This window comes from Triturus cristatus, chromosome 4_1, assembly GCF_964204655.1.
Source record: "Triturus cristatus chromosome 4_1, aTriCri1.1, whole genome shotgun sequence".
Classification (NCBI taxonomy): Eukaryota; Metazoa; Chordata; class Amphibia; order Caudata; family Salamandridae; genus Triturus; species Triturus cristatus.
Window position 1 is genome coordinate 12,994,465 of NC_140585.1, and position 12,745 is coordinate 13,007,209.

The following is a 12,745-nucleotide window of genomic DNA, read 5'->3' on the forward strand; positions in this document are numbered from 1 at the left end:
TCGCTCCTTTCTTCAACATTTCCGATATTTCCCGGAGCAGCAGTCGTAGATGCTTGTGGGGGAATCTGCGGGGAGGGGTTGCAGGCGGGATGGTGGTAAATTCTAGGGAATGGCCGAATCTGAGGAGTTGGAGTACCCAGCGATCTGTGGTGATGATGCGCCAATTTTCCAGGAAATGGGTCAATTTTCCTCCAATTTGTGAAGAGGGAGATAGTAGCTGGACTGGCTGGAGTAACTGGTCACTGGCGTCCGCCGGTGCCCCTCTTTTGGTTCTTACCCCTGAAGTTAGATCTTCCATAAGACGACTGCCGACCTTGTTGCTGCTTTTGCTGGTACTGGGTCTTATTCTGGAAGGAATACGAGGATCTATTCTGGAAGGATCCTCTGTAGGAGGACTGGCCTCTAGATTTGTTGCCCCGAAAGGACTGATTCCTTGCCTGCAAGGTTCCAAGCGCTCTAGCCGTGTCAGTGTCCTTCTTAATAGCTTGGAGCGCCTCGTCAATTTTATCTCCAAACAGATGTTGTCCGTCGAAGGGCATATCCAGCACCTTCGTCTGCACTTCCTGCCTGAACGATGTTGCCTTCAGCCATCCCTGGCGGCGCAGGACCGCAGCCCCAGCCAGTTGACGAAAGCCTGTCATGGCGACGTCTATGGCGCAATCAATAATCTCGGCCGCAGAGGTCTGGCCCTCAGAAAGTAGTGCCTTTACCTCCTCCTGGACTGTGCTCGGAAGTTCTGCTAAATATGGGGCTATATCCTCCCAAAGTTGGCGGTTATAACGCCCTAACAGGGCTATGGAGTTGGCTACCTTGATGGTCATTGCCGAAGTGGTCGAAAACCTTTTGCCAATTGTGTCCAATTTTCTGCCCTCCTTGTCCGGTGGGGCTGACAGAGGAGAGGAGGGATTACGAGAATTTTTCTGGGCCGCTTGGGTCACGAACGAATCCGGTTTCGGGTGGCCAGTCAGGCAAGCTGGCGCCGTAGACGGAGCCTTGTACTTCTTATCCAGGCGTGGAACAACCGCAGGAACGGAAGCCGGTGTCAGCATTAGTTTCTTTCCCTGGTCCCAGAGAAAGTCGATGATAGGGATCGATTTCGTCGTCTTCTTCGTCTGCTCCTTAAAGTCATGCAAGAAGCACTCAGTCTCCGTCGACTCCATGACCATATGAAACCGCGTCGCTGCCCGTTCAACTATCTTATGAAAACCACCAATATCCACTGGTGGTGAATCAGCTTGGCGTGGTTGTGGGGAAGGTGGTGAGGATGCCACATACTCTTCCTCCTCATCCTGGTCCGACTGGTCTCACTGGACCTCTCCTTCCATCTCCTCAGCCTCCTCATCCAATGACTATCACCTGAGGTGGCGGTTTCTCGTGGCAGACCTGCGTAGCCGGTCGTGATTGCCTTGGGGCTGTCGTAGGTGGGTTTGTAGTTGGCACTGGGACCCCTGAGTCCTGCGCCGGCGACTCCGGGAAACGTTGCTTGTAGTCCCGGATAAGGAATTTGAGGTCATTAACTATTGACAGAGGAAGGCATACCATCGGAGTGACCTCCGTGCGAACCTGTTCCCGGACGGGGCGCTCCTGCCCGCTCATATCTTCCTGCTCCTCGTCCGTGCTTTGACATTTGACATACAGTTCAGAAGGGGAAGTAGCCTGTTCAAAGAGCTCTTCTTCCGACTCTTCACTCTGAAGAATCTCCATAGGCAAATTGGTTTGCACCTTGCTTGGAGATGTCGTTTCCGGTGTAATCTGTGGTCTGGCCAATTTGCCAGAAGCAGATCCTTGTACAGGAACCCCTGCTGTCTTCCGTGCTGACAGTCCTAAGAGTACGGATTTCTGCGCTGGTTCAGAAATACCCATGGATGACGACGACGTTCCCGTCGACGACACTGTCGTCGACGGTATGGCTTTCCCCAACGGTGTTCCCGTCGACGATATTTTCCTCGTCGACGACGTCTTCGTCGACGATGCGGTCGTAGACTATTCATTTGTCGTCGATGCCTTCGCCGTCGACGCCTTCGTCGTCGACGCCTTCATCGTCGATGCCTTCGACGTCGACATCTTCGTCGACGATGCCTTCGTCGTCGATGCTTTCGTCGTCGACGCCCTCGTCTTCGTCGTCGACTCTTCCGTCGACGGTGGGCTTCTCATCGACGATGTCGTCGTCGACGGGACAATCCTCGTCGTCGACGATGACTTAGACGTCGACGACGGTTTTAACAGTATAATAGACGAGATAGGAGTACCTGCTGACGATGATGAAGGGGTAGTCGTCGTCGACGAGAAGACTGACGACGCTGTCGTTGTGGACACGGTCGTCGTCGCTGTGGAGACATGTCCTGATGGCCTTTTTTGCACCGAGGAAGGTGTCGCAATTTTGCTGGCCGACATAGTAGGCTTCTTAAAAGTGAGAGAGTCCTTGTCAGACACTGAAGATTTTGAAGATCTTGCCTCTGAAGACTTCTTGTGTGTCTTCATAGGAGGAGCGTCTGAGGGGCCAGGAGATGTCACTCTCGGCCTCTTCAGGGAGACTTCAGAGGTTCCGGAAAAGCTCGCCTCTGAGGACACCACACTCTCTCTGTCCTTGAGCCTGTCCAGCCAGATAAGCAGGCGACCCTCCCTGTCTCTCAAGGTCTTATGAGGGAAAGACCTACATATTTTACAGTCCTTAGGGACGTGGTCCGGATAAAGGCAATACAAGCATAGGTCATGCTTGTCGTCCACATGAAGCCTCTTCTTCCCACATGAAGAGCAAGCCCTGAAAAGGGCTTTCTTCTGGGATTCAGACATGCCAGGAGTTGTAGATGAAATAAACACTCACTGCAGCAATAAGAGGCCTGAAGTAGTCTGCGTTGAAATCCTTGAAGAAGAAAGTCACCAAAAAAGTGAAAAATCTGGCTTGAAAGAAATCCTGAGGAGAACTCAGGTTGGAGACTCCCTAGCACAACGTGCGGTAGAAAATCTGAGGGACTGAGGCTTCTGCCAGGAAGGTTCTAGAGGGAGGTGATGGCTGATTGGCTGGCTCTATGAGTTTGGTCCTTTTTACATAAGGACTAGGATAGGCTACTAAGGGGAGACCCTTAGACCTATTTTTCTCTATGTATGTCTATAGGACATTACTTTTTTATGTACCGGAGGCTCCCGTCTCGACGACGGGGAATGATTCAGGCATGTGAATCTATGAAAGACACCCCTAATACTGGATAATTTAAGCAATGATCATTGGATCAGATAAATAATCAGCCTTTTTGTAGTACCCATGGCAGGGTGTAAGTGAAATTGTGCATGCCATTTGCCCCCATGTAACAGAGTATGGCCAGTGCCAACGGCCGTAAGGTGTCATACAAAAATATGAGCTTCCCCACCTGCAGACAGTAGTAGTAAATAAAACTAACGTGAGTCTGCATCATGTGGCTCATATCTGTTTCTCTTGGGTGCAAGCTTAGCTGACTGAGCTGGCATGCCGGCTACAACAAGGTTATGTAATTGGGCTAAACTACAGATGACAACAACACGACTGGTGTACCGGAGTACATAGTACGATTATATTTATAATGTCGGAAACTCCCACAAATGTTAGAGTCCAAGGAAGTAGGAGTAGAGATACTTACCACCAAATCACAAATGTTATGAACTGTGCTTGCTAGTGATACTGTGACACTATGTGTTGAATGATTTCAGTGTTAAGAGTATTGGCTACAACATGTTCTTTTTCTTTCTTGATTCTAGATACTCCTTCCACACCAACAAAACCATCTCGGAAGGAGTTGGCCGCTAGGGCCCGGCGCCGGAAACTGGAGGCCATCTGTGAACATTATCGCCGGCTGGTGGCTGAGGCGGAGGAGGAGGAGGAGGCGGCTGCAGCCTCCTCCAATGCCCCGGGCCCCAGTCAGGCCCTGCCTCCACTTTCACAGCGCCGTGGTCCGGCAGCCGGCCGCCTATCTATTTCAAGCACTGCTGCCCCCACCCTGCATGTAACTGCAGGGCATTTCGCCGCCAGCTGCTCCGCCGGGTGGCCCGCTTGTAGGAGAACCTGGAGGAGCGGGTAAAGATCCTGGTGGAAAAACACCTCAAGGCCCGCCGACGATAGAGGACCTTGTCATTTGCCCCTTTTTTAATTCCTTTTGTTGGTGGGTGGGTTTGTGGGCGTTGGGGATTTTTCCGGACATTTGGGACTCGCAACTTTCGTTTTGGACATTGGTTGGGGTTAGGGAGGGGGGTGGGTTAGGTCAGAGTGGGATAGTTTATTTTTGTTAGGGGTATTAAATATATACTATTATTTACTTATACGATGTTAATGTTTTGTGGTGGGTTACAGTTTTCCGAATTCAATCTAAGTTACATGGTTGTTTACTTTGTTTCCGTGCTGCTGCATGCCCACAGCCAGTGTTTGATATAAAAGATCTGCCGATTTTGTAACACACAAACCGATAGATGCAGTACCCCTCACTGAGTTATTTTAATTGTCATAATAGTACTGTCAGTCTCTCCTCCTAGTCCATACCTCCCACAAAACTTATCTTACCTGCAATTGATGATGAAGTTCGGCACACTGATGGCTGCATGTTTGGTTTCCCAAATTAACGGACAAGATGCCATTATTGTGGTGGTAGTAGTTGACACTGGCAATAGCATTTGAAAAAAGAATAAGAAAGAGAAAGTCACTTGACTGAGAGACTGTGGGAGGAGTAGTAGAACAGAACACAAAGTAAACTACAGCATGGGTGGGCTAGCAGAAGAAGATCCTTGCACAGCCTCAGTTGAAATTCAATTAGTGTTGCTTTCACCACATCTGCCCCAGCAAGCGTGTGATCAATTGGTGTACATAATGTAGTCATCACATCACACCTCAATATAAATCACACAGCCCGGGGGAAGAGGGTTAGGGATTGATGAATGGATGGGAAGTGGGGTTTTGGGAAAGGTTTGAGAAAGAAAAACAGACAGTATGCATGGACACAACAAAAGTAAAACACAATCTTGTAAGACGACCATGATCCATTATCAAAGAAATCAAAGTATAAAGTGAGAAAAAGCAAATGCATGCATGCTGAGGAAGAGAACTTGATGGTAATGATAATGAGTTGTACTTACTATACCTATTACCCAATGAGACAGTACAGTCAGGGAAGAGATTGAAATTTGCCTTGCCTGTCTGCCGCCCTCAGAGCTCAGACCGAACCCAATTACATGCTGTACCGGGCTTACTTTTATTTTACAAGCAAGCAAAGGAAATTAAAAAATAGTTGTCGGGATCAATTACCAAACAAACCACAAGACACAGTCGTAATGATTGAAGAGAAAAAAGCAATCAAATAAATTTAAAGACGAATGATGAATGATACTAAAGTTACTGTATTATCCTGGTCCAAATGTGGAGTTGCATCATTATCGTCATTCCTCTTGGTCCTCCCTTCCATGGACACTCCGCACATCAATCTTGGGTACCACTGCCTGCCTGATGCGGATTGGTAAGGTAAGTGTGAGTCGTTTCTCCCACTATAGCACAGGTTAAAGGCCGGCCTGTAAGTGTAGATGGAAAAACAAACGGGGTATTGAAAAATTACTGCATTTAATACAATAAATTCAATTACAGTGGAGTGCAAGACGAGAAGACAACACTCTGAAGAGAACACTTTCAGACTGAGGCAGCTTGGATAGGCTACATAAGTGTCTACTCTACAGCATTAAGGTACAACAACAACGGGACAGTACTCAGGAGCCAGCACAGCCACAGAACAGGAGAACCGCGGCACAGGCCAGGCACCCTACCCCTTACTTACATTTTGAGCGAGCCAGAGAAATGTCATATGCACTGCAGCAACCGAGCATTTTCCAAATGAAGTGACTAAATCAATGCGCCACTGTCCCTCATACCACTACACTGTACTCCAGTCCACACCACTACACGGACATCTAGCCTAGGTCTGTTCTGTGGTTCTTGTTCAAACTGTTTACCTTTTAAGTCAGCCCATGAAACGCAGTTATTCCATCAATTTTCTCCGATCCAACTGACTGTGTGCAAAGATAGTATGCTCAGCAGCATCATGATGATGACCGTGTGGTACGTCTTCTCCGACACCAACTCAGTCTGTAGTGACTGATTAAGTTTAGAATATATTCCATATTACTAAATTGCAACGGATATTGGCCGGCACCTGCAATGGTAGGAGTACAATGTGGCTATTATTAAACAACAAGGAAACATTAACTGTCACCACACCAGAGTCACTTTTACTTTGTCTATAAACTAGTATAGTTCTACTTCATGCACAATTATTCGTAGTCAGCCAGCATCCAATGCAATGCATGCCACCATCATTCACAATAATCACTCCTTACCTGTCTTGGTGTTCTCTTTGGCTGTCTGATCTGATGCCTGCCTAGCCTTCTGCCAGTCAGTGATGAGTTTCTTTCGGCTTGGAAACAAAATGGAATATAGCTGGAGTCACGTTTTACTTCTTATGGAGGGACTGTTAGAGGCAACATGTATTGTACTGTTCTCCATCTCCATCCAATGTCTGGCTTGCTTGAAATGTACTTAGGGAGAGTAAGGAAGATGGAGCAGGATCCTGAGGAGTGGAGTGGACAGTTATGCACAGACGTGCAACTTCAATAGGGAAATAAAAAGAGGAGACTGTTGATGGATTTGTTGTGATTAGATTTTGAACCAGAAAAACAGATACACACAGTCACACACAAATAAAGGAAGGGAGAACAATTTGAAAGCCTAGTTGTCAGGGAAGAGGAGCTCGTCCTCAAACTCTGGTGGTTCAGACAGAAGTACGTCTAACAACCCACTACTTATGTCATCGAAGTAGCTCTCCTCTTCCTGCTGTGATTCACGTATTTTGTACTCCGGTGGTATAAAGTGTTGATTCATTTTGATCATGGTTAACCTCTCAACGCTTTTGGGCGAGAGACTGGTCCTTTTGACAGTAACAATGGCACCAGCAGCACTGAAAACACGCTCTGAAGAGACACTTGCAACAGGGCAAGCCACATACTTTATCGCCAGCCTGCTGAGCACTGGCCATTGGCTTCTTTTCCCATACCAATAGACCAATGGGCTTTGCTCCATGAAGACCTCTGTTGTGTCATCTAGATAGGCCTGAACCATCCGCTCAATGTTCAGGGGTGCTCCGATTTCCTGGCCCTCTTTTGCCTTTGCATCAGTCATGGACGTACAATACCCTTTCCGTAGAAAACAATCACCTGCCGTTTTTTTTAATGTGCCTGATGATCCTGTTGGTGCTGTTGATGTTATTGCTGGCAGTGTTGTTGACTGCTGGGAGGCAAACGCACTGCTCTTGGCCTCTGAAGTAGAACTTGGCTCTGGGTGCCCTGCAGTACTTTTTATGCCCTGGGGGGGCGGGCCTCTAATTAAGATCCTTTTGTTTTCAAACTCAGTGGCTTCCTCAGCTATCAAAGTTTTGTACTGGGCAACATTCACTTCTGAAAAAGAAATTACTTCATTACTGCGCAGCAATAATTTGTAACGTGGATCCAAAATTGAGGCAGTAATGTAATGTGGATGTGACACAATGTTATTTTGAATCCTTGTATTGTGAGATAAGCGAGCGGATAAGGTGTCTGCCAAATGATATGCGTCTACTTTATCATCCAGACCTGCATACATTTCTGACACCTCCTTCAGCTTTTGCTCTAGCATGTACAACAATGGGATAGCTTGGCCCATAGTACAGTCCTCCCTGCTCACTTCACGCGTGAAGACCTCAAAAGGAAGTAGCATCTCTGTCAGGCATTTGACGAGGTCCCATTGGGCCATCTCAACTCTCATGCCTTTCACAGTAGGATCCCCTGACCTTTTCATGACATAAGCATTAAGTGGTATGTACTGCTCAAACAGACGCTCAAGCATGTAATACGTTGAGTTCCAACGTGTTGACACCTCCTGGATGAGTGCTTTGACTGGCATTTTATGCTCACGCTGAATGACCCTCAGCTGCTTCCGGGCTTTAAAAGAATGGTTGAAATGTGTGCATATTCTTCTGCAGGTGGTCAGTAAGCTGCTGACTTTGCTTTCATTTTTCAGAAAGTCTTGAACAACAATGTTAATGCAGTGTGCCAAACATGGCACCCTGAAATAGCCACCATCTTTCATGGCCCTAACTACATTACTGCCATTGTCCGTGGCAACAAAACCAATGGTAAGCCCTATTGGTCGCAGCCACTCAAACACCTTGCTGTTAAACTCATCCAAAATGTTTGCAGCAGTATGAGATTTCTCCATAGCAAACATGGCTACAGTTGCATGTTTGCGAGTGTCTTTAAAAATCTCAGCGGTGTCAACAACACCGTCAGGTATCTTATCTTTAACACCCGAAAAAGAGACCCAGTGTGCAGTGATGCACATGTAATCAGTGGCTTGGCAACTGGTCCACATGTCTGTTGTCAGGTGTATACTCTGAACAGCACTCTTTTTTAAGGCTTTTCCAAGCAATTCCAGCACGTCGTGATGTAGTGCTGCAACAGCAACTGTTGCGAAATAGTAGCTGCTGGGAAATTTCCATTTTGGGCAGATGGTGGTCACAAACTCAAGAAAACCCACCCCTTCAACAAAAGAAAAAGGGAGAAGGTCCAGTGCTAACATTTTTGCCAGCTTTGCATTGTACAAACGTGCTATTGGGTGGTTGCGTTCGTACTGCCCCTCCGGCCTACTAAACATGCTAAGAATGGTAGGCTGCATGGTATCCCTTCCTGTGGTCAACGTCGCACTTTTTGGGCCAGCAGTACTCCTTGGTGTCTCAGGCTGACTCTTACTCTTGTGCCAATGAGATGTGGCTGAGGATGTGGGCGTTACCACTGCAGTGCTGGGGACAGGGCTACTTTGTGTACCACTACCACAGAGAATGTCTCCCTCTTCTTCCTGTTCCACCGGGAGCGGACTTTCTACTCGTTTATGCCCAACAGCAATGGTTCCAGTTTTGAAGCGACTAAGGTGCTCCTCCCACTGGATTGCGTGGTGTTTTTTCAGATGGGTAATTTGGCCTCCGGTACCATAGTTTGTACCAAGCTTACCACGACTAACAGAGGTATGACTAACGGAGCATATAGCAATGTTCTCCTCCTTTCCGCTAACCGTAAAGAAGTCCCACACAGGGGAACTTAACTTTTGTCTCCTGCTGGAGGTGCCACTCCCACTTCCAATGCCGGATGAACTGGAGGGTGTGTGTTCAATTTGACTCTGTGCAGGACCACTACCTACTTCTGCTGAGGTGGTGCTTGTGCTGGATGTAGGACGCTGCCGGCCCTTTGCTAATGTAAATATGGAAGCTGGAGGTCGTGTTGGTGTTACCTGTGTTGGAGGTATGCGTGCTACATCCCTCGCAGCCATTTTGGATAGCGTAAAAATGTTGGTCTCCATCTCCTCAGGCCCGGGAGTGATGTTTGTGATGACTGGCTCATCATCATCATCATCATCATCATCATCATCCTGCTCTTCTACATCAACATCCATAAGTGTAAGGCTTTCTGGAACCTTCCTTTTCCCATGCCTGCTCTTGGGACCTGTTTCCCTCTCAGACTCAGTTTGTGGCTTCCAAGTGGCATCTAGATCATCAGAAGGGGGGCTTGGTGAAGAACTTGATGTACTAACCCTCCTTTTCCTTGCAGGGGATTTGGATGCCAATGGAACTTCTAAAGGAGTGGCGTCCTCTTCTTCCTCTGCATGAGGCTCAATTTCCTGAACTGCCCCTACTTCGGGAGGAACAACAGCTACTATTGCGGGCGGTGGCTGCGGCTGTTGACCACTTATCTGCTGTGTTGATGATGTTCCCTCCTGCGTTGATTGTGTACTACTTTGAGATAGCGATAAGTTTAGTTCAGGCTCAGCATCACTGCTTTCCACCATAAGGCTGGCTACGTCTTCCACACTCATCTGCTTGGGCCTGGGTTGGTGGGTTGGGCCCACTGATGTGGAGGTGCTGCCCCCAGCTTGGCCTCCCGACACCGCTGCTGCAGGCGTCATTTTTGGTGTACCAAAAAAGGTTTTGGGAGGCACACCAGACTTAAGTAACACTTCCTTCTTCTTCTGTTCCTTCTTCTCCATGGCAACTTTCTTGGTACCGGAGGACCTGCTACCTGCTTTCTTTGGGGGCATCTTCAACAGTTGTCAAAACAGCACTCAGTAGCACAAGTTGCAGAGATGCCTGGTCAGGTCACTCACATGTCACGTTGTGTACAGCAGCAGGACGTCGGTCTGGCACCACAACAGTGGATGATGATGACACACCTCTTCTGTCTTTTGTGCACCTAAAAGCAAAAAAGCCAGAAGAACATCAGTCAAAAGATCCATAATATAATATATAACTTATTAGTGTCTGGTGGGTGGTCATCACAATTATTAAACTAGGCCACAAGCTTGGAGGCCTATGCAAAAAGCACAATGCCTGCCTTCCTAAAATGGCCGCCACACACATGCACAGGCCACCCACCACAAATAACCAAAAAGTGATTACAAAGGACAGTAACAGGAAGTTTTAGTGTCTGTGGAACTTACTTCCTCTCATAAAAATATTTTGAAAAAAATAAAAGATTCTCCGTGCTCCAAACCTACAGCTCAATGACAACCTGAGGAGTTTTTTTAGCAGAAATGCACAAACAAGCGTTTTCAAGAAGGATCTATGTTGCTCGCGAGATATTGTTTGCCAGATTGCAAAATCTGCGTGTTCGGGATCGCAAACTGTACAAAAAGGCTTTATCGCGTGCGCGAACACGCATATTGCGAGCGCGAAAATGACGAAAATTGTAAGTCTGCGTTGTCGCGCTGTGCAGAGTTACCAAAAGTACGCGAGCTGAATCCCTAGGCTTACATACTGGCTAAAAAGCCCTATTTATTTAACACACACCCAAAAAATGCTATTCCACCCCAAAAAACACCTTTTGCAATAAAATCCAAAGCCATCCATGGTGTAAAAGAAAATCAACAGACAACACAAACTGTACATTTAAATAACGCACCAAGGATTTGAGGCTGAGTACCTCTGGGCCTACTGGCAGACTAGGCCACAAGCTTGGAACACTCAATGTAAGCCTATGGCAAAAGCCCACTGCCTGCCTTAACAAAATGGCCGCCACACACATGGCCAGGAGGACACAACAACAAGCATAATCCAAGGGGAACAAAGAAAAGAAATACAGGCCTTTATGGAAAAAGAAGCACACACTACTAAACTACCACCACAAAATTGCCACAAGCCACATGGGCACTCACAGTCACAACAGGCCATGGAAAACAATGAACTGAAGCAGGCCTATAATATATGACCGGACAAAGGAGGCCTGCTAAACAACACAGCTTTAATACACAAATGAAAATGAACAGGGCTACGAAAGGATTGGAAAGAAGTTACACATCAAGCACACACATCCCACAAAGGTATTTCACACACACACCAACAGAGAAATACACCACAGCCACATTTAGCATTTCAAATAATCCTATGCCATCCATGCCCTACATGATGTTGAAAATTCTACAGACACCTCGAAACATGAACCCATGGGTACCCTACTGGCTGAAATTACAGAGAAAAACAACTAGGCCCCTATTGAAAGCACAGGCCACCCGCCACAACAATAATTTTAAAAAACAATGAAAAATCCAGAAAAATGTAGGTAATACAAATACAAGCCCCAATGAAACAAACACACCAATTCTCCAACTTACTTGTAGTAAATTAAATCTCAAATCAAAAAGTCCTCAAATAAATCCAATCCAATGGTATGAGCAGACAGACACAAAAAGTGATCCTTCCAGCTCCAAATCCAAATGAAAGTGAACAGCACATGCACAAAGCACTGGGAGGAGCCTGCTGGACAGGAACAGGAAGTTGTAGACTCAGGGGCACTTCCTTCCTCTTGAAAAAAAGAGTTAAAAAATTAAAGGACTCCTCCTTACACAAAAGACTACAGCAAAATCACAATCTGAGGAGTTTTATGAGCTCAATGATCATTTTAGAGAAGGTTTTATGAAGATCGCACAATATTATTCGCTAGATTGTAGTTTTTGCATGTTCGGGATCGCGATCTTACCAAGACAGCCGCCGGAAGTCAGCTCGCGCTCCCGAATGACGTGTTCGCGTTCGCACACTCTCGCGGGATTGGGCAGCCATAGTACAAATCTCGTGGCGCTCGCGAACGGACAGAAAAGCAAGTTGGCGATCGCAGAATCACGGTAAGATGTTACCGCGCGCGCGAGAATGAATATTGAGCGCGCGAGGAAGCAAAACTACTACGCTACGCACTAGATTGCGTAGCAATCTGCAACTTCGCGCTCTATGCGAATCGCGAAGTTGCCTAAACTTCGCAAGCTCCGCGAACGGAGCGTAGTTCAATGCCCAGGCTTACTGCATACCATCTGCAGAACAGAGAGGTACACTGATATTGGTGTGTCCTAACACCTGCTCCCCAACTTTGCTTTGTTTCACATGCAGACTGGAACCTGCTCTTCGACGGGGACTACCCGCTGACTACCGCTGCCCTGCTGTGGATGTCGTACTGGAGTCTGCTGCCACATACCGTCTTCAGGATATTGGTGTGCCTTGGGGACTACCTCTGACTGCCGCTCCCCTGCTGGGTCCCCCCTGTGGACCGGAGTCTACTCTCCTGCCGGGACTGCCCGCTGACTTTCATTGCCCTGCTGGGGGTATTGGGCTGGAGTCTGCTGCCGCATATCGTAGACCGTAGTAGACACTCCGCCCCTGGCTCACACCAGCTC